The sequence below is a fragment of the Protopterus annectens genome, chromosome 8.part1 (assembly GCF_019279795.1).
Source record: "Protopterus annectens isolate FY-2018-M chromosome 8.part1, PAN1.0, whole genome shotgun sequence".
NCBI lineage: Eukaryota > Metazoa > Chordata > Ceratodontiformes > Protopteridae > Protopterus > Protopterus annectens.
The window spans coordinates 231,460,090-231,487,021 of NC_056742.1; positions in this window are offsets into that span (position 1 = coordinate 231,460,090).

Sequence of the window (26,932 nt, forward strand, 5' to 3'; positions counted from 1 at the left end):
TCCCAGGGTGCATTGATGGCCTGCCCTTGTGCAAATGGATGAAACTTGCAGTTCTCCATTCACATGGCACAAAGCCTGCATGGAGGCTATGGTTAAACAGTGACTCCAGTAGTCCTGATAGATCACTTGTCATGCTATTTAGAATGCATCCTGGGATACCACTGGGGCACATTGATGCAGTTTTTTGGCCTTAGAGAGTGCATCTAGTACCTGGTTCCTAGTGCTAGTCAAGGGGGTTGTTTATGGTACTTCCTAAGGGGATAGCCTGGAAAGACAAGGTAAAATTGGATCTGAATTTGATAGCAGATTTGCTGCATCTTCTAGATATGTGTAGGTGGTCTCACTTACAATCAATTCTACATACTATTGTATGCTGCTTTGATGTTTCAGGCATAGCATAGAAAAGCCTTGTGGTAGTCCTTTCCCTGGGAGGCTATCTTTACCTCAAATTTGTCTTTAGTACACTTAATTTGCCATCTTAGCAATTTGTTTAAATTGATGAGAGTGCTTTTATCATAATGGGCATAGCACTTCCTAATATTGTCTATGATTTTGTTCTTTTGTTGTATAATCTGTTTATGTTTGCATTCCACCTAGGTGGATTGTATTTTGAGTTAATTCTAGGCTTATGTGTGGAATTTATAGCTGTCTCTATGCGTCTATTTACATTCTTCTACAGGGATTCTGTGAACAATTCCACATAGGCAACTGTGGTCTTAGGGTTTGGGGGGCTTGAAATTTTGACAGGTTATCACTTAATAGTATATGACGTTGACCTGAGAATAGTTCCTAATTGTTACAGTTAGCTGGGGCAGAGAAGTGATATTTTTTAATGAAGGCTACAGCTTTGAGGTCTGACCTTACCAGAGAGAACACTACACTAAGTGGGGTACAGCATTCTCTCATGTTTGTGAGTACCAGGCTGAATATGTTTACACCCCTAGTGGGCATATGGACAACCTGGTCAAAGGTGTTTGTATTTGCAATGTACAGGAATCTCAAGGCCTGCAAGTTTGGGGTCATGTAAGTACCCCAGTTTATAGTGGGGTTGGTGAAGTCGCCCATGAATATGGTATTGGGTTGAAGAGGGTGACCTGTAGCTTGCAAGGATATGATATGGGACTTTTGCCTATGGAAATCTGGACATGGAGAATCTCAAGTGCATTGCCCTGTTTCACTAGTCTTGAGGTGTGTCTATCATTGATATTGATTGAGACACTTCCACCTTTGGTCCCTGCCTGTGCAGTAGCTGGCCATAATGTGTAGATGGTATTGTGGTCCTGCACTACTGTGGTGCTCTTCTCATCTTCAAACCATGCCCCAGTAACTGCACAGATGCCCATATTCTCCAGGATGAGGACAGCCCAGAGGGAGTGAGGTTTCATGTTTTAAGTTCTTCCTATTAAACAGTAACACCTTGGGTTGGATTTACTGTGCCAGAAGGTTTGTCAGTTTGGCATTGCCTAAGGAGGAACTGTGGTGGAGGATAATGCTACAGACAATATTCGGAAGCCTAGAAGGAACCTGTTGAGCCCATCCTCCCATGCTGACAAGTATTGTTCATCCCTGGAATTGCACTCGAAACTAAGCCAACTATTGAAGTTAATCATCTTTTGTTAATATTGTGGCATCATCCTTGAAGAAGGTAGAATGCTATTCAGCTCTAGGCACTTATCAGCCTAGGACACATACTCAAAGAGCTCCATAATATCTCTGTTCATATAGTCCAGGGAGGTATGTCTTAGGTAATTTACACCCACCACATGAACTATGGCTGAATTATACTGGTACTTGTGGTCTAATGACTTGAGAGTGTGGGTGATTTGGTAGATCCTGGCCCCTAACAGATAACTGACTGCATTTGTCTCATTATTCAGCCTGGTAAATGGGACAACTGTATGTCTCACAATGAAGTCTCCTGTGATTAAAAATTAGGGTAGTATGTTAACTTGCCTTATGGGCCTTGTAGTTGAGGTTGCAACGGGTTTGGCTGTATGTGTTGTGTTGGGTATTGTTTTAGTGGAATGTTTTGGGGGTTGCTGGGGATTCTTTTTTGTAGAATTAATGTGTAAGAGGCATTTGGGCTTTAGGGACATTACTTTTTAAGTGCCTCAGCATATTTTAGTCTATGTGTTGGCTAGGTAATGTGTTTGGTAGGTGTAATGTGTATGTTACTAACAATCTGATTGCTGTTTTGATTTTTTTTTTTGTTTAAGACTGTTGCCTCCAGTGTCATTGTGTAATTAAATTTCTCATGTACTGACTCCATTTCTCTAAGATTAGCTGGCTGTCAGTAAACATGAAACAATTCCTACATTGTCTCAGGATACCCATATCTACTAAGCTTGCAACAGAAAAATTGGGAAATTGCCAATCCACAAAGTCAGTTTTTTGGTGAACTACAAAGGAGTGGTAGAGCTGGCTAACGTGGGTGCTATGCTAATGAATTCCTGCAGCAGTGTTCCTCAGTGCACAAACAAGTTACTCTTTACAGGGGAAATTTAACTGAGGCAATTTAGCTTCTAAGTGCCTGTGTCTATACTGGGCACTGCTAAATATTACTGTGTGATGAGCAGCAGAATTTATACTCACAAAAGTGACTAAACCAGCTAAAAAGCCATCTAGCCAATGAAACAATTTCACTTTAAGTCACCCTGTGTATTTTCCAACTCAGAGGGACCAGGCTATCTTTGTACTGTTACCAGAATAGTAGTCCAAGTCCTCTAAACGTAAAAACATGCTTTATTTAGCCAAAAGTAAAAAGGGACCAAAAACAAAGCAAACAACTAGCCAATGTGATTGTAAGGAAGATAAACAAGCAATAAGGAATACACACTTTAAGGTGATTTCAAAGCACATTGACAGCAGCTAGATATAAGAAAGAGAAAGACACTTTACAATGAATTTACAATGATAAAATAAAAAAAAAAAAAAAACGAAACAATTTGGAAACATAGCAGGAATATTGAGAAATATATTAGAAAAGTATAAAGTGTAATATTTTTAAAATGCTTATTTTAGCCTGGATGGCACCATATGCAAGCCAAACACTCTCAGAATTCAGATGAAGATGTCAAGCTTTTGATATTTGTGAACCTATGACTAGAAATGTATTGACTTTGTGGCATTGCCTTCATACAGACTTGATTTTCACTACTGAGGATGCTGTCGATATATATATATATATATATATATATATAATATATATATATATATATATATATATATATATATATATATATATATATATATATATACACATACACACACACACACACACACACACACACACACACATATGTATGTGTGTGTGTATATATATATATATATATATATATATATATATATATATATATATATGGATTTACTTATCTGCTTCATTTGAACAAAACCCATTAAACCGAGACTACATTACTGAAATCCCAAAACATCGAACATCGACACCTCACCTCACATGAAAGAAACACAAAAGCATGACAACTACTTTCTGGATAAATACTTACTGTAACAAAACAAAAAACACTGCTAAACCATCATCTTACCACTAATCCTTCCCATAAATCTGCACTAACTTAAAGAAACAGTACAAGATCTTACGTACATAGATTTTGCAGGGGGGTCCAGCCCCCCTGCACCCCCCCATAACTTAAATATACCAACTCCTAGATTATACTGCCTTGTAGAGAAGGGCATGTGTACATGAAGTTAGCTACTGCTGCAAAGGACTGCAGGTTAGTCACTGTTGTTGTGCTTTTGTGTTTCTTTCATGTGAGGTGTCGATGTTTTGGGATTTCAGTAATGTGGTCTTAGTTTAATAGGTTTAGTTCAACTGAGCTTTCGCTCATTTGAAGTAGACCCATATATATATATATATATATATATATATATATATATATATATATATAATATATACACTTTCAAATTCATTATTTTCTACACACGAGGAAGAACAAGCTGTGCAGTATAATGATGAAAGATACCCAGTTTTTCTGCTGTTTTCATAAAAAAAAATGTAGAACTTTTCCTGTACTTTTTTGATACCATGTAGTTCATTCATTCATTCATTCATTCATTCATTCATTCATTCATTCATTTATTTATTTATTAGCATTTGTTTACTAGGATTGTGCTTCTGGGCATAGGTTGCCCATTTTCAGTGGAGACCCAGGGAGAAAATCTCCAAATATTATCAATGTCTTCCCTGATATATATAAGAATTTAATAGGGGATGCTAGAAATTGTAAAAGTTTCTGAAGAAGTTCTGTATTAAATGAACGAAAGTGCTAAATACAGCTTCTCTGGGTTGTATTTAGTTTTTGTTTTTAAATTATAAAAGTTGTTGTATACAGCCCTGGAAGAACATCTGTTTATGATGGTGAGTTTCTGGATATGCCCTGGGCAATTGTCCAGAAATCATAATAGAGGGCAGGGATATTGGGGGGATCCTATGTAGCTTTGGCGATCGGAACTTACTTCCTATAGATCAGTACAACATACTTGTTCTTCTATGTCTATACTTACATTATTATTAAATTTGGTTGTATGAATTAGTGCTTTTGTTTCATATAACTTGAGTGAAGCTATTTGCTTATTTTATTTAATGGTGTCCGGCAAGCATAGAGATGGTGTAGGTTCTATGATAGCTACTGGCGATATGTAGTTAATATCACAGTTCTATAGTTTTATCATAGGTTCATATGTGTGCACTAGGCTAATGGCCCTGGGGCCTTTACAAGCCTAGCCATAGGATTACTCTGGCATAGTGCCACCCAACCTTAGTTCCCAGTGCCTCAGTCGAGTAGAGTCACTGGTGTTATCCCTGGGGTGAATTTTCTTTTTCCCATCCACTCATCAAGATTTCTCTTGAAGAGGGTCAGTGAGGTGCTCTGCTTGACATGTATGCAACATTTGTTTAAAGATATAACCAAACTTCCCAGTTCTCCAAATTATAGTGTTTGGCTTTGGGGTTAAGAAATAGGAAGATGATGATGATGTTTATTACTCATGTTCAAAACTCTCTCCTTGCCTTAAAATCATTTCTAACCTTTTTCTATCATCACTATTTGTACAAATATTTACTGTGTTAGAATGGCTGTGATGGGAGTATAATGTGACTCCTACAGCATTACAAGAAAACACATTGTTGTGAATGTTACTCAAATAATAAAATTGTGCATGCCTCCCCCCCAAAATAGTACTGTGTGGGGTCTAGTAACGTAGAATGTGTTGGGGGTAGAGAGTGATGCCTATTAATGAAAAGCAATGTAGATGCTCATTGCTGATTTAGGGCACCATAAAATAAAATTTAAATTGTAACAAAGTGAAATGCTGCTGTGTAGTATAGCAATTGTGCAGTCTATACAATGTTGCACAGACTATAGAACTAAGGCAACATGTGGGATAACCCAAGAAACATATTCTGATAGAAACTTTAGATAAACTTCACAGTCACAGTTAATGCAGGATATTGTATTATGAAAAAGTACATATTGTAGTCTATCTAACCATAGCAGTGCAGTATGGATTACTGCTGTCATGTACTGTAAATAATACATCACAGCCGGAGTTAATGTTGGGAACCATGTAATATTTTCTGCATTTAAGAAACTGGATTATCACATGAAGGAGATATAGGAAGTTGTATTGTAGTTAATGAATTAGCATTGTATGTCCTTGTGCATTTTTGAAAGATATAAATAAAACATCTTTACATATTTTTTTTTTTGCATTCCACCCCCCACTCTGGAGCTAAAAGTCGAGCTACCACTTTCCAGTCTTTCTTTATTCTGAGGTATAGGAGCAGCCTAGCAGCTCAGTCATCATGAAAGCAATTAACACACAATCTTAAATCTAGGGAGTACCATGAGTGCCTTCACTATTCATATGTTTGCTGTCTACTAGGCCATTAATGATTACAGTCGGTGGTAAAATTCAACTTGTTCAGTGCCCTATCAAAAAGATGACTATTTTTTTTTTTCCTTTTGTGCTCAGAGTTGGCGGGCAAAGATGACCTGGTTTCACTCCTGCAACATTTGATCTCTTATACAATTACTGATGATTAAAGTCAATCGGTAGCACAGGTTACTAGAGTTTTATACTCATTCTTTTCCAGTAAAAATGTTTATGGATGGTTTTGGAACTACATGTTGAGTGTCGTTATCAAATCTTGCAACAGCTCAGTTCTACTATTATGGCCTGTTGTTTTTATGTTGCTGTAGTAGTCTGATTTCAGTGATGGACGTGAAAATAAAATAAAACAATAAGTTTGCTAACTATCTTATGAGTATTTTAGATTACTCTGGCCAGTCTTTAATTTTTGTTAATGAATACTGTACCTCATTTTTGAGCTGTACAACTAAAGGGGCCACTCATATCCATGGTGGGTCATCTCCATATCTGATTAGATTTACAGAGTAAAAAGCTGTTTGCATTTTATTTATACATTTATTAAAGAATAAAGGATGAAATAACAGTTGATGAAATATCACTGACGTCGTACAGGATGTAATTACATAGTAATTCATAATATAAAATGAAAGCAGACATAATGCTGCAAAAGCTGTCACTGATACCTGCTATCTTGATTTAATAACTGTTTCACTTGTTTCACTCTTAACTGTCCAGTTTCTAATTCTGGCTCTCTGCTGTGAGTGTGATAAAAAGAGGCTTGATGTCTCAGAAATACTTCTTTGGAAGTCCAATCTCTCCCCTCCAAATTTAATATGTGCACCTTTCTTATATGCGTCACAAATTTTCTGTACCTATACATTCTCTAATAATATATTTCTGACCAATCCTCCCCCCAGACTGTTTGGGGGAAACTGAGCTCAATCAAAACCCACTTTGTTTTATGTGCTTTCAAAAAGTTCTTCTGTGTATTCTCTTTCATCTACCATACCTTCAGTTTATTGCTTTAAGAATCACCAGCAATCATCAATTTCTTTCGGCTGTTCCCATTAGGGGTCGCCACAGCAGATCATCTGTTTCCATTTCTTCCTGTCCTCTGCATCTTGCTCTGTCACACCAACCACGTGCATGTCTTCTCTCACCACATCCATAAACCTTGTCTTAGGCCTTCCTCTTTTCTTGTTATCTGGTAGCTTCATCCTTAGCATCTTTTTCCCAATATACTCAGCATCCCTCCTCAACACATGCCCAAACCAATGTAATCTTGCTTTGTCTCCATACCTTCCAACCTGGGCTGATCCTCTAATGTACTTATTCCTGATCCTGTCCACTCTCGTCAAACCCAGTGCAAATCTTAACAAAATGAAAGAGTGATTTTACTTGAAACATCTTTCTAGTGTTTTAGTCATGGACAAGTCTGCTCCGTTCACTAGTAAAATACTGGTTAGATAAGCACTACAAGAAAACAAATTGTCCACAAGTCCTGATTCTGTCAAATGTTAAAAGTCTACATGTTCTAGCTCTCTTACTTTTGACTTTGAAGAGTTTACTTTTTCTTTCTTTAACTATGTCTCCAAGGCCTTGCAGTCTTGCTGTTTTATAGCCTTGACCTAGGCCAGGATTCTGTCTCCCTGTGGATGCCCTGTCCTAGGATGAACCATGACCGGACTTCTATTTCTTTTTCTGTCGCTCTCTACACACAAACACACACACACACACACACACACACACACACACACACACACACACACACACACACACACACACACACACACACACACACATACACAGTGATATAGTAAGCAAGCAATAATACCCTCCAGGGAGGGCATTAGAGGATAATAACAGACATCTCCTGGAAGAACCATTATTTCTTTGTAATGCCTACTCTGGAAAGCATTATTACCATTAATAAATGGATCACCATAAACTGTTTTGTATTTGTTTTATTACTAGTATATTAGTATATGCATATCATTTATATATGTTTGATATAAAATAGCTCATCACTCTCATGTTTCAAAAGTTGCTGTAGGATATGTAATTGCTGTTGGAAGATGTATTATATATCCAAATTATATATTATGCAAATATTCAGTAATATCTACACAAACACTCAAAAACAAATGCAGAAGCAAAGAGACAAGCTGCTATATTTATTCAAAAAACTCAGATGCACATGCATATATGCTCACACATTTGCACACCTCCACAGAAATTCATATACTAACACACATGCATGCACAGAGAAACATAATCAGAAATTGCTGCCACTGTCTTGACTGAGTACACCTCAGATGTCTTATTTTGATCAAATTAATGAAAAATACATATAGTAAAAGGCATTGCAACCCCCTCCCCCACTACGGACTGCAATGAGCCAATAAACCCAGGTATTATAGTTTCATACTTCAATAAACCCAGGTATTATAATTTCATGCATCTTATTGTTCAGAAAATACATATTGATTGAAAACCTTAAGTTTTAAGTGAATTAGGGTTATACTTAAAAAGAATCTGGCCCCAGTGTTTTTCCCCCCCAATTATTGTTGATTTTTTTTGCATAACTTTTAAGCAAAGAAGTTGAGTGGTATGTACAGTCTCTCATTATTTATTGCTTTGTCTGCCTAACACATAGGCTGACAGGCAGACAGGCAGAGAGATCCCCATACCACACACATGCACACACACACCAGTTATACTATTTTTTTTTTATTTATTTGTTTTCCACACGTTTGTTAAACATGGCTTTTAATGGCATGGTTAGTGAAGTCATAACTGCTGCTGCAGTTACTTTTACTAGTTATTATATATATATATATATATATATATATATATATATATATATATATATATATATATACACAATTATGCTTGCTAAACAACTGCATTTAGTAATTGCAAATAAAATGGTTTCATAGTGACTTAATGTAGGTATTTGTTCCCTCATTTTTGTTAGTTTTGTCCAGAACATTTGGAGAAAGAAGTTGAGAGGTACGCATCCCTTTTCACTCTGTGTCTCTCACACAAACACACATGTGTAATTGCATTCCTTGGTCTTTATTTATTATGCTTACTAAATGTGTTTTCTTAAGTTGAAGTGAATGGGGGAAGGTAAAACAACAAGCCCCTATGGCTCTCAGTCCGCACATCGTCAGTAAATAATACGCACTGAAAGTGCTCTCTTCGTCTTCTTCTTACGGCTTTTCCCGGTTAGGGGTCGCCACACAGATCACCTGTCCGCTCATGATTGGCAGTGGATTTTTACAGTGTCTAGTTGCCAGCCCGGCACTCATCCTTCCACAGAAGGCACACACAAGCACACATTCATGCCTACGGCCAATTTAGAGTATTCAATCCACCTACAGCATGTCTTTGGGATGTGGGAGGAAACCAGAGCATCCGCAGGAAACAAAGTCTATGAATGCTTCCTTCATGGGTCAGATAGCATACCCAGCTCTTTGAGAAATATTATTCAACATGCCCTGGCAGAAATTCTACATAAAATATTTAACATGAGCCTGGTTACAGGCTTTGTCCTGGAAGTATGGCAAACAGCTGTGGGGATGCCACTCAATAAAGGTGGCCCTATTACCGACCCTGAGAGACTACTGACCCATCAGCTTGACAAGTCTCATTTGTAAGGTCAAGGAATGCATTATAACAGACTTGATTAACACTGAATTTAAAAATCCCATCTGAGTAGATCCGCAGCAATTTGCTTTTTAAAAGAAAGATCCAGTCTAATGAACCTGGTTAACTTGTTTGAAAAGGTAACACTAGCTGGTGACAGTAATCACAGTGTGCACAGAGCTTACTTTGATATGGCCAAGATATTTGACACCATCCCACATGCTATCAGAATTAATAAACTAAATGCATATGAATTCTTAGGTGGTAAGATGGATAACAAACTGGTTAAAGGACAAGCAGGGACAGCATCAGAGAACATGTAGGTCAACAGTAGTGTTTGCTTTTCGTCACTAATTACATCTCTGACTTAGTGACTATAAAACAGGACATATTGGTAGCCAAGTTTGAAAATGAAAAATCTATGACACAGAAGCCCTTCAGCAGAAACTGACTTATAAATGCCTGGAGTATTGAAAACGGACATAATGAAATGATAAAAAATGCAACATTGTTGCATTTGACAGACAAACCATTCCCCAGCATATAAGCATTGACAATACTCCCACTTTAAAATGAAAATGTAGTTAGGCACCTGGGAACCTGGGTTGATAAGTCTCTTCTTATGATCACCACAAAGCAATGATTGTCAGGAAATCTTTCTATTTGTTGCAGTTGATTGCCAAAGGAGTAACATCCAGATCTATAGTGGATATTGTGTCATTTTACTCAGCACAAATCAGACTAATTATAGAATACAATGCCGTGTTTGGGACGTACCTCACCAGACATATCAAACAGTCAGAAAAACCTCAGAAGCTCAAGGGCTTAAATCCCTAAACTACCAGAAAAGTCTAGAAGCACCCTCTCTTTTTTCTGTCTCTTACAGACTCCGCAGAAGAGACCTCTACCTTGCCTTTGAAGCAATCAGGGAACATATGGTCCAGGATCTAAATCACACAGTACCATAAGTACCAGAACAGAGGTTCTAAACCTACTTCAGCATATGAGTAAAATAAAATGTAGATAGATTTATTACTCAGCACCTCTGGAATAGACTCTGTGGTGGTGGTGCTGCGGTAGCATTGTCGCCTCACAGTAACATGCTGACCGGTTCGATTCTCAGCTAGAGCGTCTTCTGTGTGGAGACATGCGTGAATGGGCGTACCTTCGTTGAAGGTTGTGCATCAGGGCTGGCAACTCAGCACGTAAAAATCAACTGCCAATCATTAGCAGACCGGAGTTTTGCTGTGGCGACCCCTAACCGGGAAAAGCCGAAAGACACAACAACAACAACCTCTGGAATAGACTCCTCCTGCAGATAAAGCAGTGTGATACCTTATCTTCCTTCAAACATGACCTGAATAATTAGATGGGTATTCATAAATTCTCTATAGATGTGACTGGCCTATCCCTCCATGAGAAGGGAAATACTGTCTATGGTTGGGTCTGGTAAGGTGTAATAGTCACAAGAGTCAGTAGTCTTAACTTCCTATGAGTCTTGTGATTCCATGTAAATGCTGCTGCAGTTATGTTTGCTTCCTGAGTTATGTTTTCATTTTATTGATTTTATTTTTTTACACTCATTAAACAGGTGCATTTAGTGAGTACAAACAAAATGGCTACTCTTTTTGCTTTTTTTTTCCTTAAAGCCTGTGCTTCATGGTGGTCTAATGTTTGTGACTTTGTCCCTTTACTTTTGTTGGCCTTGTCATGAACTTTACTTTTGAGCAAAGATGAGAGTTAAGTACATTCTCTCCTTCTTGTCACTCTGTCACATGCAGACACAGATAGCACATGCATGCACACACAAGTACGCAGTCTTAGCCCACTAGAAGCAAGTTCATTTTTTCAACACTAACTCCTATACACAGTATTTCACTTTTCACAGGTGATTTGTGGATGATGTGTTTTTGCATGGAGTTTAGATGAGTTGACTGTTTTTTTTTTAAATTATCTTCATGGTACTACAATGTTTCTGAAGTTCTGTCATCATGTTTCTGATAAATCTACAGAATTTTTAGATGTGCGTATTAAAATTGATGAAGGTAAAAGATTTAATACAGGGATTTATAGAAAACCATGAAGAAAGAATGTTTTATTACATAAAGCCAGTATGCACCCCAGTCATGTGACTAGGAATGTCCTCAAAGGACAGTTTCTAAAAGCCATGCAAATCCGCAATGATAATGCAGAGTTGCAAGTTACTTTAAGTTCATAGGTGTGCACTAGGCTAATGGCCCTAGGGCCTTTAGAAGCCTAGCACATAGAAGTGCTCTGGCATTGTGCCACCTCTTGTTAGTTCCCAGTGCCTCTATCAAGTAGAGCAACTGGAGTGATCCCTGGGGTGAACTTTCTATTTCCCATCCACTCAACAAGATTTCTCTTGAAGAGGGCTAGTGAGGTGTTCTGCTTGACATTTATGGGAAGTCTATTCCAGAGCATGGGCAATCTCTGGGTTATGAACCTGTCCCTCCATCATGTTCTGTTGATTGTGGTAATGAGGTTGATGTATCTGGAGCATGTGGTGCGGAGGTATTGGGATTTCTTTAGATGCAGGATTTCTAATAGAGATGGGTCAGACATGTTTTTTTATGTCAAGCAGTGATCGCCTCTTAGATGATATGAGACAGAGAATAGCTGTAGTTTTTTGAGTCTGTCGATGTAAGACATGTTTAAGGCCTAGGATCCTCTTCATGGGGTTCTTTTGTGGCCTCTCCAGCTGTTGCTATACTCTATAATTGGTGTAATGAGTGAAGAGTAGAGAGAAATGATGACCTCTTTTTTCCTGGATGCAAAACCCTCGGGAATGAAATGTGCCACATAGCAGGACTTTCTGACCACAGTAGCAATGTGGTGATCGAAGGAGAGGTTGCTGTCAACCTGTGTCCCCAGACCTCTTATAACGCCTTCAGTGTTCAGTGGGCTTCCATAAATGTGATAATTAGTGGGAACTGAGTTTTTCCCAAAGGGGAAGACAACACATTTTTTGGCATTAAGCATAAGGCCATGGTTTCAACAACAGTCTTTGGTCTCAGTGAGGCTTTTCTGTAGTAACATGAAGAAGGATTTCTTAGAATGTGGGTATAGTGTAAGTGATGTAGACAAAGGTCTAGTAGAGGCTTGGTCTTTTCTAAATATGGTGGGAAGAGAATATTTCTCAGATTCAGCTGAGGAAGTAGCTGTGGTACCTAAACAGATTAGCAAACTGACTAAAATGTGTAAGCTTCTCCCTACTTATTCAAGCAATATTAACATTACCTGTGAGGCTATTAAGAAATATTGGCCACTTTTATTCATTAACTCAGATCTTAGGAGAGTTTTAGATGATAAACTCCTGTTTTCATTTAGAAATAATTTGTTGCCGAATCAACAGTTATGGTCTAAGAATTTTGAACAGATTCCTTTGGATGCATCAGATAGATGTGGGACATTTCAATGTAGACTCTATAAGGCTTGACAATAAATTTGGAGTTGTACCTCTCTGGCACACTCACAAACTAAGCAAAACATTTGTTTTGATTTTTATGCAGATTTTAAGGCCAAGAATTTAATATATTATGCTAAATGCATGATATGTGAAGCTTTCTACATTAGAAAGACCAACAGAATGTTTATAGAAAAGATTCTGGAATAGCTATGTAATAAGTAAGGAGAAGCTCATTCATTTTAGACCATTTGCTAGTCTGTTTAGGTACAGCTATGTCAAGAATCTCAATGGCAACACCCAGATCTGCTCTGAGTTAAAGCACAACGGCACGAAAATTATAGAAACAACTGATATCGCCAACATCCTGGCAGATATGTTCAGTGCTAACTTTACCCCCCTCTCACCCCCTAAAGGGCCCATATCTATACAGGAAGAATGCAGAGTCCCTGTAATCACATCTATGGAGGTAAAAGCTGTACTCTCTAAAACCAAAAACACAGCAGACCGGACAACATCCCAGGCTCTGTTTTACATGAACTTCAGAATGAACTGGCTCCCCACCTAAGCACCATGTTCAGTTATAGTCTCATATCAGGCTTTCTGCCCACTGAATGGTGCACAGCAACAGTTATCCCACTCCTCAAAGGGGGAGCCACCACTGATCCTGGGAACTATCGCCCTATTAGCCTGATGAGCCTGGTCTGCATGCCCATGGAATGTATCATCGTGGAACTCATAAACAAAGACATTGGTAACCTCCAAACTCTGGACCCCACCCAGTATGGATTTGTGAAAAGTAGATCATGACTTCTGAACCAGATCGACTTCTTTGAGGCAGTCACCAAAGAAGTAGACGAGGGTAAGGTGGTTCACACAGCCAATCTTGACTTTGCCAAGGCTTTTTACACCATCCCCCATTCTGGAATTATAGCTAAACTCACTAAACTAGGTATAAATCCCTACATCACAAGATGGGCTGCCAACTGGCTCACTGACAGAACCCAAACTGTAAAAGGTGCATACTCCAAATCTGACTTCAAACCAGTGACAAGTGGAGTACCACAGGGTTCAGTTCTGGGACCTGTCCTGTTTGGTATCTATTTCTCTGAAGTACAGGCTAACACAGAAGGCCTCTGGCTAATGAAGTTTACAGATGACTGCAAACTAGGAGCCATAGTCTAGTCCCCAAATGATGTGGACATCCTACAGAAGGGCCTCACTGAGACAGATGCCTGGTGTCAGAGGCATGGCCTCAAGCTCAACGCCAAAAAGTGCATTGTCATTCCCTCTGGTAAAAACTGTGTACCCATGAACTACCACATAAATGACAGTCTACTTAACACCAAATGTGTGATAAGAGACCTTGGGACCCAGGTGGACAGTAGTCTCTCCTTTGATAGTCACATTGCCACAGTAGTCAGGAAATCCTTCTCTGTGGCACACCACATCACAAAAGGGTTCTCATCCAGGAAAAAAAAGGTCATTGTTCTCCTCCACTCGGCACTCATTAGACCCATTATAGAGTACAATGACCCTTTTGGAATGTACCTCACAAGACATCTGCAGCAGCTGGAAATGCCACAGAAGTACCTCACAAAGAGGATTACTGGCCTCAAACAGATGCCCTACACTGACCATCTAAAAACACTCCAGTTTTACTCTGTAGCATATCGCCTACTCTGAGGAGATCTCTGCCTAATATATAAAGCTATGTTAAACTCAGAGCTGTTGGACATGCTACACCTAACGAAATCCCAATCCCTCCAAGCTACATGCTCTAGGGACTTAAACCTTGTCACCACAATAAACAGGATATGCTGGAGGGATAGATTCCTGTCCCAGAGACTTCCTATACTCTGGAACAAGCTACCCATCTATGTCAAGAAAAGTTCCTTATTAGCAATTTTCAAGAAAAATCTTGATGAGTGGATGGGAAATAGGAAATAAACCCCGGGGATCACTTCTGTGGCTCTGCTTGACAGGGGCACAGAAAATTAATTTCTTGGGTGGCGTAAGCCAGGGAACCTTGTTGGCTAGGCTTACTTAGGCCCTTGGACTGATAGCCTAGTACCTACTCATGACGCTATGGGAGACATACACAATCAGAAGAGAATGAGTGGGTTAGCTCATGTTATAGATAACAGGAGCAGACAGCATTTTAAGTTTCTTGCATTAGAATTAATGTCTGAAAATTTTAGAAGTGGGGACTTTAATAATATCACTGAAAAGAGGGAAATGAAGTGGATACTTCTTTTAAATGGAAATGTATTTCTAGAGCTGAATGCACGTGTCTTTGAAGCTGGTTCTTAAGTCTCACTCCCTTAAATATTAATATTTAAATGTCAGAGAGATGAGTAGTTTTTTCATGATATTATTGGTTCTAATAAGTTTTCTCTGTCACTGTTTTAATATTCATGTTTTAGAGGGGTGTGTTGATACAGCACATCTCTATTGGCCAGTTCCTTGCTCCAGTGGGCTGTGTTTTTAGATTGAAACAGTGTTTATATTGAAGAATACCATTTGGAATTGTATATATATATATATATATATATATATATATATATATATATATATATATATATATGGTCTGCAGAAGTAGGTTTGTTTTCCACAAAAGCGCTTACCTTTTTATTACTGATGTTTATTAAAGTTTTATTAAAGATTTAAGCAGTGGTGCTCAGAGCTTCAGTTTTTTCTTTTACATTTTATTGTTTTTTTGGTGTTCTGGCTCCTGACTTTGCTTGTTTGGAGTTAAAAGAGATATCATGTTAGTACCTGGTTCATAACAGCATGCATTCCTTTAATGAGTTAGATGTAAATTGCAAGTCTGGCTTCCACATGGATTCTGAATTTGGTTAAGACAAAATAAAGTAAATTTAAAAATATGCTCAGAAAGGAATACAAATTGATACTTAGGGAGGTGATTCATCAATGAAGTGTCAAGGGGCTGCCCAGCAAAATTAAAGAGAAGCTTCTTCTTTTTCTTGATCTGAAAAATTAGACAATACATAAATTGTCTGTATACTGCAAAAGATCTTATGAATGAAAATAATTTTACTGCTGCTTACACATTTGGAAAGGCTTGAATAAGTGCAAGAAATGTAAAATAATTTACGTTCAAGAGAAATATAGTGCACTTGTTTCACTGTTTTTTCCAAGTTGGGTATTTGAGGATATTTTTAAACATGTTAATCTGCCTTAAATCTTAGAAGAATAGAAAAGAGGAAGCAAAACTTACAGTGTAGTGTTAGTCATGTAATGAGTAACAGTCGTAATGGAATTGGCTGAGAAAAACTATGTTACTTGGAGCAAATATATAGTGGGAGGTGACATTTTGTAGAACATTGTCCCAAAGTGCTTTACAGATAACCAATCAACCCTGTAGTCATGAAAATGTAACATTCCTGTCTCAAGAAATGAAGACCAAGTAAGACCCTTTTGTAAGAATAAACTGTGGGTTACTTAGTAAGTCTGTGGGACTCACTTCTATTAAAACGCATTAGGAACCTCTGATTGTTTCAGCAAAAGCCCAAGATGATTACTGGTGTAAGTTCATAAAAAAATAATAAGTTCTTGTAAGCTAGCATAAGCTTAGGAAACAAAAAAGTGTAAATGCATTAACAATGCAAGAACCAAATTATGCATCATTTGCTGAATGGTCCATCACAGTTCCATGTTCTTATATGGACTGCTTAACACTTTTGAAAAGTTGCAAAGTCCCATATCATATCAAATCCTTGTAAGCTATAGGCCCTGTTCTATAACCCAGGGAACCAATAATACATAATTAAATGTACTGGAGACATTCACCATTCAACACTACACCATATTCATAGACTACTATAACTACCCCATTATAAACTAAGAATTATACATGATCTCAAACATGCAGGCTCAGAGATTCCTGGACTTTATAAACATGAACATCCTGAACTAGCTTTATCTAGCTAATATCCTTGATCTGGTCCTCACAAATATGGGAGAATGTTGCACCCCCCACTGTAATTTACTCACTGGTCAGGGCAGACCATATGTCTGTCTCCTTTGAAATAAAAATAAAACTCAGGTACCAACTAACCCCAGAACATTTAGGAATTATTCTGTGGCAAACTTCCTACTATTAAGTGACACCCAGGCAATATTTCAAGCCCTCCTAAACACGGTTGCCTGTGAGGAATTGTTCAAGTAAACCCTGTACAATCACGTTAATGGCTACAAAGAGACAGCTGTACCTACTCAGAATAAACACAGGATGAATTAAAAAACTAGCCTTCCTGGTGGAATCCTAACATAAATAAGTTGTATAACAAAGGCAAGAATACCATGGCAAAAATTAGGAAATACAATGCCCAGCAAAGTAAAAACTCTCTCAGCAATGTAAGCAAGCAACTTAGGGAGCTAATAAAGTCTTCCAAAGGCAAATTTGAGAAAAAACTAGGCTCCCAGAACAAGGACAATCACAAGGCACTTTTCAGCTATGGCCACAACCTCAAAGGCAATACACGACCATGTGTCATACTAACTGTACATTATGGATCTCTGGCTGACCAAGTTTGCAAATGAGTGCAAACAAGGCATAGTAATAAAATCTCCCAGAGACACAAATATCCTCCAAGAAGGCCTGACACAGATTAATAACTGGTGTCAGAGTCACAGTCACAAACTCAATGCCAGGAAATGCATAATAGTATCCTAAGGCAAGATGGCTACCCCTGGAAACTATCAAAGATAATCATTCTATGCTGTACAACTTATAAGGAAGAATATGGGATCTAGGCTAAGGATGTCTTTGTTCCACTGTTGAGAAAGAATCTTGCGAATTTGAATGCTTCATTATTAAAGTGTTTTGTTTATGGTCAGACTCTTAGCTTTTTATTTTATTTTATTTTTCCACTGTACTCATCCTTCATCAGACCAATCACTGAGTGCCACACCCCCTTTGGTATGTACCTGAACAGCCGTATGCAACAAAAGGAACATCAACAGAGGTTCCTCACAAGAAAGAATTGAGAGCATAAAAAGCATGTCCTATATGGAGTGCTTCAAAGCCCTATTCCTTTATTCAGTCTTCTACAGACTGCTGAGAGGCAATCTATGCCTGTCCTACACAGCATCCACTGACCTTATTCTGATGGACCTATTGCACATCTCCAAAATAAATGGCATCATAATTACCTACTCTAGGGACCTAAACTGCCTCTGAAACATAAATAAGACTTTTTAGAGCACAGTTTGTACCTCAGAGACTTCCCCCTTCTCTGGAACAACTTCCCATCTATGTGAAGCAGAGTTCTTCCCTAACCCAATTCAAGCATAAGCTGGACCACTGGATGGAGAATCAGAAATGTACCCTTGTCTGGCATTTATGTCTCTAGTAGACAGAACTGACCTGTGAATGACTGGGTTTGACCACCCATGTCCAAGCGTACACATACCCCTTAAAATTACCCTAGGGTATCAAAACTTGTCATATTCATTAGGGAATAATGGCTTGGCTTAAAAATACCCTCTAAAGTCATTAAGCTAGTAATCACCAATGAAACTATGAATCTATGACAGTCTATATGAAATAGAGTAATATGAGTCCCTCCAATACACCTTTTTATTGCAGTAAGAAAGGTGCATTCATCTTTGTCATTTCACACACATGCACACACACACACACACACACACACACACACACACACACACACACACACACACACACACACACACACACACACATATGCATGCACAAGCATGTCACCTTAGAAATTCTGTGATAAATTACTGTCTGTGGATATGAAATCTTACTGAGAAATTGAACATTTTGCAGCAAAACATTAAGTATTGCCTCCTTGCTGTGCTAAGGTATGGCAGTACAAGAACTGCTGATGAGAAAAAAATGTTTCATTCACAGAAACATATTTTAATAAGACAGGCAAAGCTTATTTCATTATTTTTAGATGCAAAACATGGGTCTATATTATCTAATCGAAGAGGCATTACAGCGAATGCCTCTTCATCGATCCCTAAAGAGTGAACTGCCAGTTACGCAAATGGCCAACTCAGCGACTTTTTTCCTAGGGGGGAAAAAATCACTGATCCAGCCAGAAACAAAACATCAGTAAGAACACCTCAAAGTGGCGGGGTTCACCCACCCACACCCCCCATGTGGGAGGATTTGCCCTCCACACCCCCCTAACTAAATGTGCCAACTCTGAGATCACACTACAGTGGGGAAAGGGGAAAATTCACACTGAAGGCCAAGCAATTTTTTTCCCCTAGGAAAACAATTGCTGATTTGGTCGTTCACGTAACTGCCACTTCGCTCATTAAGGATCGATGAAGAGACATTCGCTGTGATGCCTCTTTGATTAGATAATATAGACCCACAAAACACGCATCTGTCATTCTACATAGGAGAAGAAACCAAACAAAGCATAGAGCAAATAAAATGTAAAATGTTATGTGGAATTTTTGAAGCATACTGACGGATGAAATGGGAGGACATAAGTCACAGTCAAAGTAAAGAAATAAGCACTATTAGCACTTCTGTCTGCAAGGAAATATAGAATCATTTACTGCCATTATATACTCTGATATTGGGCATGGCTCTCAACCTCCTCTTAGCACAGAAAATTTGGAAAAAGCCTAAAATAATGATGGGACAAAACAAAAATACGGACAGACTTTAAATATTGCTCTTATAAACTTAGAAAGTTGCTAAAATAACATAATTTGTGTTAGCATCCATTTTTCTGGAGGATATGAACTCTGAAATTTAAATGTATGTCATTATTTAGTGACTTCAATCCTCAGTGATTTGCCAAAAAACACAAATTTTATGAGGAAGAGACCAAAGATATGAATAAAAAATCTGAACATTGCGGGAAAATCTGGACAGATGAGAGGTATGATTATCTGGACGTCATGTTTCACATCTCAAACTGCTATGAAAAATCATTGTTGTATGTTACATATTTTGAGCCATCCTACTTCTAGTTGATCAAATGAGATGCTGCCATTGCATGACAGTTGGGATACTCAAAAACGGGTGTAATAATGAATTTCCTACCATTGTTCTCCCTGCAGTTTCTCACACATTGTCATGGCATCTGATAGAGAAGACAGTGGTGCTTTTTTAAGGCACAAAGGTGGTGTTGGAGGAATCTAAGATATTCCTTCACCTATTACATAAGAAATACAGCCTGAGGCTCTGGTGGTAGTAGGGGGCTATGAAGATCCTCAGTATAAAGCATAGACCTGAAATTATCTGGGAAAGGCATTCATACTTGCCACATTGATCCATCCCCTATTTGAGCTAACAGTGTATTCACCACTACAGTGTCCTTAAAAGAAATAGTCCTGTAGACCTGGGCTATGGTAGTTTGATGTTAGAGCACATCCATCACTAATGTAATGTGAGTAACTCTTGGCTCACCTCCACATGTAAACTGCCACTGTCATGCCATGCATATGTCTTAACACACTCTAAATTCTTTCTCCACAACCCTAAAGTTAAGGCTGAGAATGTGCAGCTGTGCAGGAGGATGCTCAAGTCCCTTAGGAAGTGTTGTAGTGAGCATATCTGTTTCATACAGTAGCGATATCTATGTTAACAATGTAGTTAGCTATTATAGCTGTAGTCTGGAAAAGTATGGCTTTTCTACAGGGTTGCCACCTAATCAAGTGCCCAAAGTGGGATGTTATTCATGGAAATGCAAGACTTTACAAAACAAACTATACCCAGTTTATTTTACACTTTTATGCAGCATCAAGACTTATACCCAGTCTCCAGCAAGACCTGTCATCTCACCACCAGTGGCAACACCACCCCACCATTGACACCCACAGCAGTAGTGTCCCAGGCTATCCCAGTCACCTCTACAATTGCTTCAGAACCTACATTGGGAACTGCAGCCAGTCCTGCACATGAAGGTGGTCCTGTTCTAACAGCCAGTAGCAGTACCTACATTGGGAACTGCAGCCAGTCCTGCACATGAAGGTGGTCCTGTTCTAACAGCCAGTAGCAGTACCTACATTGGGAACTGCAGCCAGTCCTGCACATGAAGGTGGTCCTGTTCTAACAGCCAGTAGCAGTACCTACATTGGGAACTGCAGCCAGTCCTGCACATGAAGGTGGTCCTGTTCTAACAGCCAGTAGCAGTACCTACATTGGGAACTGCAGCCAGTCCTGCACATGAAGGTGGTCCTGTTCTAACAGCCAGTAGCAGTACCTACATTGGGAACTGCAGCCAGTCCTGCACATGAAGGTGGTCCTGTTCTAACAGCCAGTAGCAGTACCTACATTGGGAACTGCAGCCAGTCCTGCACATGAAGGTGGTCCTGTTCTAACAGCCAGTAGCAGTACCTACATTGGGAACTGCAGCCAGTCCTGCACATGAAGGTGGTCCTGTTCTAACAGCCAGTAGCAGTACCTACATTGGGAACTGCAGCCAGTCCTGCACATGAAGGTGGTCCTGTTCTAACAGCCAGTAGCAGTACCTACATTGGGAACTGCAGCCAGTCCTGCACATGAAGGTGGTCCTGTTCTAACAGCCAGTAGCAGTACCTACATTGGGAACTGCAGCCAGTCCTGCACATGAAGGTGGTCCTGTTCTAACAGCCAGTAGCAGTACCTACATTGGGAACTGCAGCCAGTCCTGCACATGAAGGTGGTCCTGTTCTAACAGCCAGTAGCAGTACCTACATTGGGAACTGCAGCCAGTCCTGCACATGAAGGTGGTCCTGTTCTAACAGCCAGTAGCAGTACCTACATTGGGAACTGCAGCCAGTCCTGCACATGAAGGTGGTCCTGTTCTAACAGCCAGTAGCAGTACCTACATTGGGAACTGCAGCCAGTCCTGCACATGAAGGTGGTCCTGTTCTAACAGCCAGTAGCAGTACCTACATTGGGAACTGCAGCCAGTCCTGCACATGAAGGTGGTCCTGTTCTAACAGCCAGTAGCAGTACCTACATTGGGAACTGCAGCCAGTCCTGCACATGAAGGTGGTCCTGTTCTAACAGCCAGTAGCAGTACCTACATTGGGAACTGCAGCCAGTCCTGCACATGAAGGTGGTCCTGTTCTAACAGCCAGTAGCAGTACCTACATTGGGAACTGCAGCCAGTCCTGCACATGAAGGTGGTCCTGTTCTAACAGCCAGTAGCAGTACCTACATTGGGAACTGCAGCCAGTCCTGCACATGAAGGTGGTCCTGTTCTAACAGCCAGTAGCAGTACCTACATTGGGAACTGCAGCCAGTCCTGCACATGAAGGTGGTCCTGTTCTAACAGCCAGTAGCAGTACCTACATTGGGAACTGCAGCCAGTCCTGCACATGAAGGTGGTCCTGTTCTAACAGCCAGTAGCAGTACCTACATTGGGAACTGCAGCCAGTCCTGCACATGAAGGTGGTCCTGTTCTAACAGCCAGTAGCAGTACCTACATTGGGAACTGCAGCCAGTCCTGCACATGAAGGTGGTCCTGTTCTAACAGCCAGTAGCAGTACCTACATTGGGAACTGCAGCCAGTCCTGCACATGAAGGTGGTCCTGTTCTAACAGCCAGTAGCAGTACCTACATTGGGAACTGCAGCCAGTCCTGCACATGAAGGTGGTCCTGTTCTAACAGCCAGTAGCAGTACCTACATTGGGAACTGCAGCCAGTCCTGCACATGAAGGTGGTCCTGTTCTAACAGCCAGTAGCAGTACCTACATTGGGAACTGCAGCCAGTCCTGCACATGAAGGTGGTCCTGTTCTAACAGCCAGTAGCAGTACCTACATTGGGAACTGCAGCCAGTCCTGCACATGAAGGTGGTCCTGTTCTAACAGCCAGTAGCAGTACCTACATTGGGAACTGCAGCCAGTCCTGCACATGAAGGTGGTCCTGTTCTAACAGCCAGTAGCAGTACCTACATTGGGAACTGCAGCCAGTCCTGCACATGAAGGTGGTCCTGTTCTAACAGCCAGTAGCAGTACCTACATTGGGAACTGCAGCCAGTCCTGCACATGAAGGTGGTCCTGTTCTAACAGCCAGTAGCAGTACCTACATTGGGAACTGCAGCCAGTCCTGCACATGAAGGTGGTCCTGTTCTAACAGCCAGTAGCAGTACCTACATTGGGAACTGCAGCCAGTCCTGCACATGAAGGTGGTCCTGTTCTAACAGCCAGTAGCAGTACCTACATTGGGAACTGCAGCCAGTCCTGCACATGAAGGTGGTCCTGTTCTAACAGCCAGTAGCAGTACCTACATTGGGAACTGCAGCCAGTCCTGCACATGAAGGTGGTCCTGTTCTAACAGCCAGTAGCAGTACCTACATTGGGAACTGCAGCCAGTCCTGCACATGAAGGTGGTCCTGTTCTAACAGCCAGTAGCAGTACCTACATTGGGAACTGCAGCCAGTCCTGCACATGAAGGTGGTCCTGTTCTAACAGCCAGTAGCAGTACCTACATTGGGAACTGCAGCCAGTCCTGCACATGAAGGTGGTCCTGTTCTAACAGCCAGTAGCAGTACCTACATTGGGAACTGCAGCCAGTCCTGCACATGAAGGTGGTCCTGTTCTAACAGCCAGTAGCAGTACCTACATTGGGAACTGCAGCCAGTCCTGCACATGAAGGTGGTCCTGTTCTAACAGCCAGTAGCAGTACCTACATTGGGAACTGCAGCCAGTCCTGCACATGAAGGTGGTCCTGTTCTAACAGCCAGTAGCAGTACCTACATTGGGAACTGCAGCCAGTCCTGCACATGAAGGTGGTCCTGTTCTAACAGCCAGTAGCAGTACCTACATTGGGAACTGCAGCCAGTCCTGCACATGAAGGTGGTCCTGTTCTAACAGCCAGTAGCAGTACCTACATTGGGAACTGCAGCCAGTCCTGCACATGAAGGTGGTCCTGTTCTAACAGCCAGTAGCAGTACCTACATTGGGAACTGCAGCCAGTCCTGCACATGAAGGTGGTCCTGTTCTAACAGCCAGTAGCAGTACCTACATTGGGAACTGCAGCCAGTCCTGCACATGAAGGTGGTCCTGTTCTAACAGCCAGTAGCAGTACCTACATTGGGAACTGCAGCCAGTCCTGCACATGAAGGTGGTCCTGTTCTAACAGCCAGTAGCAGTACCTACATTGGGAACTGCAGCCAGTCCTGCACATGAAGGTGGTCCTGTTCTAACAGCCAGTAGCAGTACCTACATTGGGAACTGCAGCCAGTCCTGCACATGAAGGTGGTCCTGTTCTAACAGCCAGTAGCAGTACCTACATTGGGAACTGCAGCCAGTCCTGCACATGAAGGTGGTCCTGTTCTAACAGCCAGTAGCAGTACCTACATTGGGAACTGCAGCCAGTCCTGCACATGAAGGTGGTCCTGTTCTAACAGCCAGTAGCAGTACCTACATTGGGAACTGCAGCCAGTCCTGCACATGAAGGTGGTCCTGTTCTAACAGCCAGTAGCAGTACCTACATTGGGAACTGCAGCCAGTCCTGCACATGAAGGTGGTCCTGTTCTAACAGCCAGTAGCAGTACCTACATTGGGAACTGCAGCCAGTCCTGCACATGAAGGTGGTCCTGTTCTAACAGCCAGTAGCAGTACCTACATTGGGAACTGCAGCCAGTCCTGCACATGAAGGTGGTCCTGTTCTAACAGCCAGTAGCAGTACCTACATTGGGAACTGCAGCCAGTCCTGCACATGAAGGTGGTCCTGTTCTAACAGCCAGTAGCAGTACCTACATTGGGAACTGCAGCCAGTCCTGCACATGAAGGTGGTCCTGTTCTAACAGCCAGTAGCAGTACCTACATTGGGAACTGCAGCCAGTCCTGCACATGAAGGTGGTCCTGTTCTAACAGCCAGTAGCAGTACCTACATTGGGAACTGCAGCCAGTCCTGCACATGAAGGTGGTCCTGTTCTAACAGCCAGTAGCAGTACCTACATTGGGAACTGCAGCCAGTCCTGCACATGAAGGTGGTCCTGTTCTAACAGCCAGTAGCAGTACCTACATTGGGAACTGCAGCCAGTCCTGCACATGAAGGTGGTCCTGTTCTAACAGCCAGTAGCAGTACCTACATTGGGAACTGCAGCCAGTCCTGCACATGAAGGTGGTCCTGTTCTAACAGCCAGTAGCAGTACCTACATTGGGAACTGCAGCCAGTCCTGCACATGAAGGTGGTCCTGTTCTAACAGCCAGTAGCAGTACCTACATTGGGAACTGCAGCCAGTCCTGCACATGAAGGTGGTCCTGTTCTAACAGCCAGTAGCAGTACCTACATTGGGAACTGCAGCCAGTCCTGCACATGAAGGTGGTCCTGTTCTAACAGCCAGTAGCAGTACCTACATTGGGAACTGCAGCCAGTCCTGCACATGAAGGTGGTCCTGTTCTAACAGCCAGTAGCAGTACCTACATTGGGAACTGCAGCCAGTCCTGCACATGAAGGTGGTCCTGTTCTAACAGCCAGTAGCAGTACCTACATTGGGAACTGCAGCCAGTCCTGCACATGAAGGTGGTCCTGTTCTAACAGCCAGTAGCAGTACCTACATTGGGAACTGCAGCCAGTCCTGCACATGAAGGTGGTCCTGTTCTAACAGCCAGTAGCAGTACCTACATTGGGAACTGCAGCCAGTCCTGCACATGAAGGTGGTCCTGTTCTAACAGCCAGTAGCAGTACCTACATTGGGAACTGCAGCCAGTCCTGCACATGAAGGTGGTCCTGTTCTAACAGCCAGTAGCAGTACCTACATTGGGAACTGCAGCCAGTCCTGCACATGAAGGTGGTCCTGTTCTAACAGCCAGTAGCAGTACCTACATTGGGAACTGCAGCCAGTCCTGCACATGAAGGTGGTCCTGTTCTAACAGCCAGTAGCAGTACCTACATTGGGAACTGCAGCCAGTCCTGCACATGAAGGTGGTCCTGTTCTAACAGCCAGTAGCAGTACCTACATTGGGAACTGCAGCCAGTCCTGCACATGAAGGTGGTCCTGTTCTAACAGCCAGTAGCAGTACCTACATTGGGAACTGCAGCCAGTCCTGCACATGAAGGTGGTCCTGTTCTAACAGCCAGTAGCAGTACCTACATTGGGAACTGCAGCCAGTCCTGCACATGAAGGTGGTCCTGTTCTAACAGCCAGTAGCAGTACCTACATTGGGAACTGCAGCCAGTCCTGCACATGAAGGTGGTCCTGTCCTAACAGCCAGTAGCAGTACCTACATTGGGAACTGCAGCCAGTCCTGCACATGAAGGTGGTCCTGTTCTAACAGCCAGTAGCAGTACCTACATTGGGAACTGCAGCCAGTCCTGCACATGAAGGTGGTCCTGTTCTAACAGCCAGTAGCAGTACCTACATTGGGAACTGCAGCCAGTCCTGCACATGAAGGTGGTCCTGTTCTAACAGCCAGTAGCAGTACCTACATTGGGAACTGCAGCCAGTCCTGCACATGAAGGTGGTCCTGTTCTAACAGCCAGTAGCAGTACCTACATTGGGAACTGCAGCCAGTCCTGCACATGAAGGTGGTCCTGTTCTAACAGCCAGTAGCAGTACCTACATTGGGAACTGCAGCCAGTCCTGCACATGAAGGTGGTCCTGTTCTAACAGCCAGTAGCAGTACCTACATTGGGAACTGCAGCCAGTCCTGCACATGAAGGTGGTCCTGTTCTAACAGCCAGTAGCAGTACCTACATTGGGAACTGCAGCCAGTCCTGCACATGAAGGTGGTCCTGTTCTAACAGCCAGTAGCAGTACCTACATTGGGAACTGCAGCCAGTCCTGCACATGAAGGTGGTCCTGTTCTAACAGCCAGTAGCAGTACCTACATTGGGAACTGCAGCCAGTCCTGCACATGAAGGTGGTCCTGTTCTAACAGCCAGTAGCAGTACCTACATTGGGAACTGCAGCCAGTCCTGCACATGAAGGTGGTCCTGTTCTAACAGCCAGTAGCAGTACCTACATTGGGAACTGCAGCCAGTCCTGCACATGAAGGTGGTCCTGTTCTAA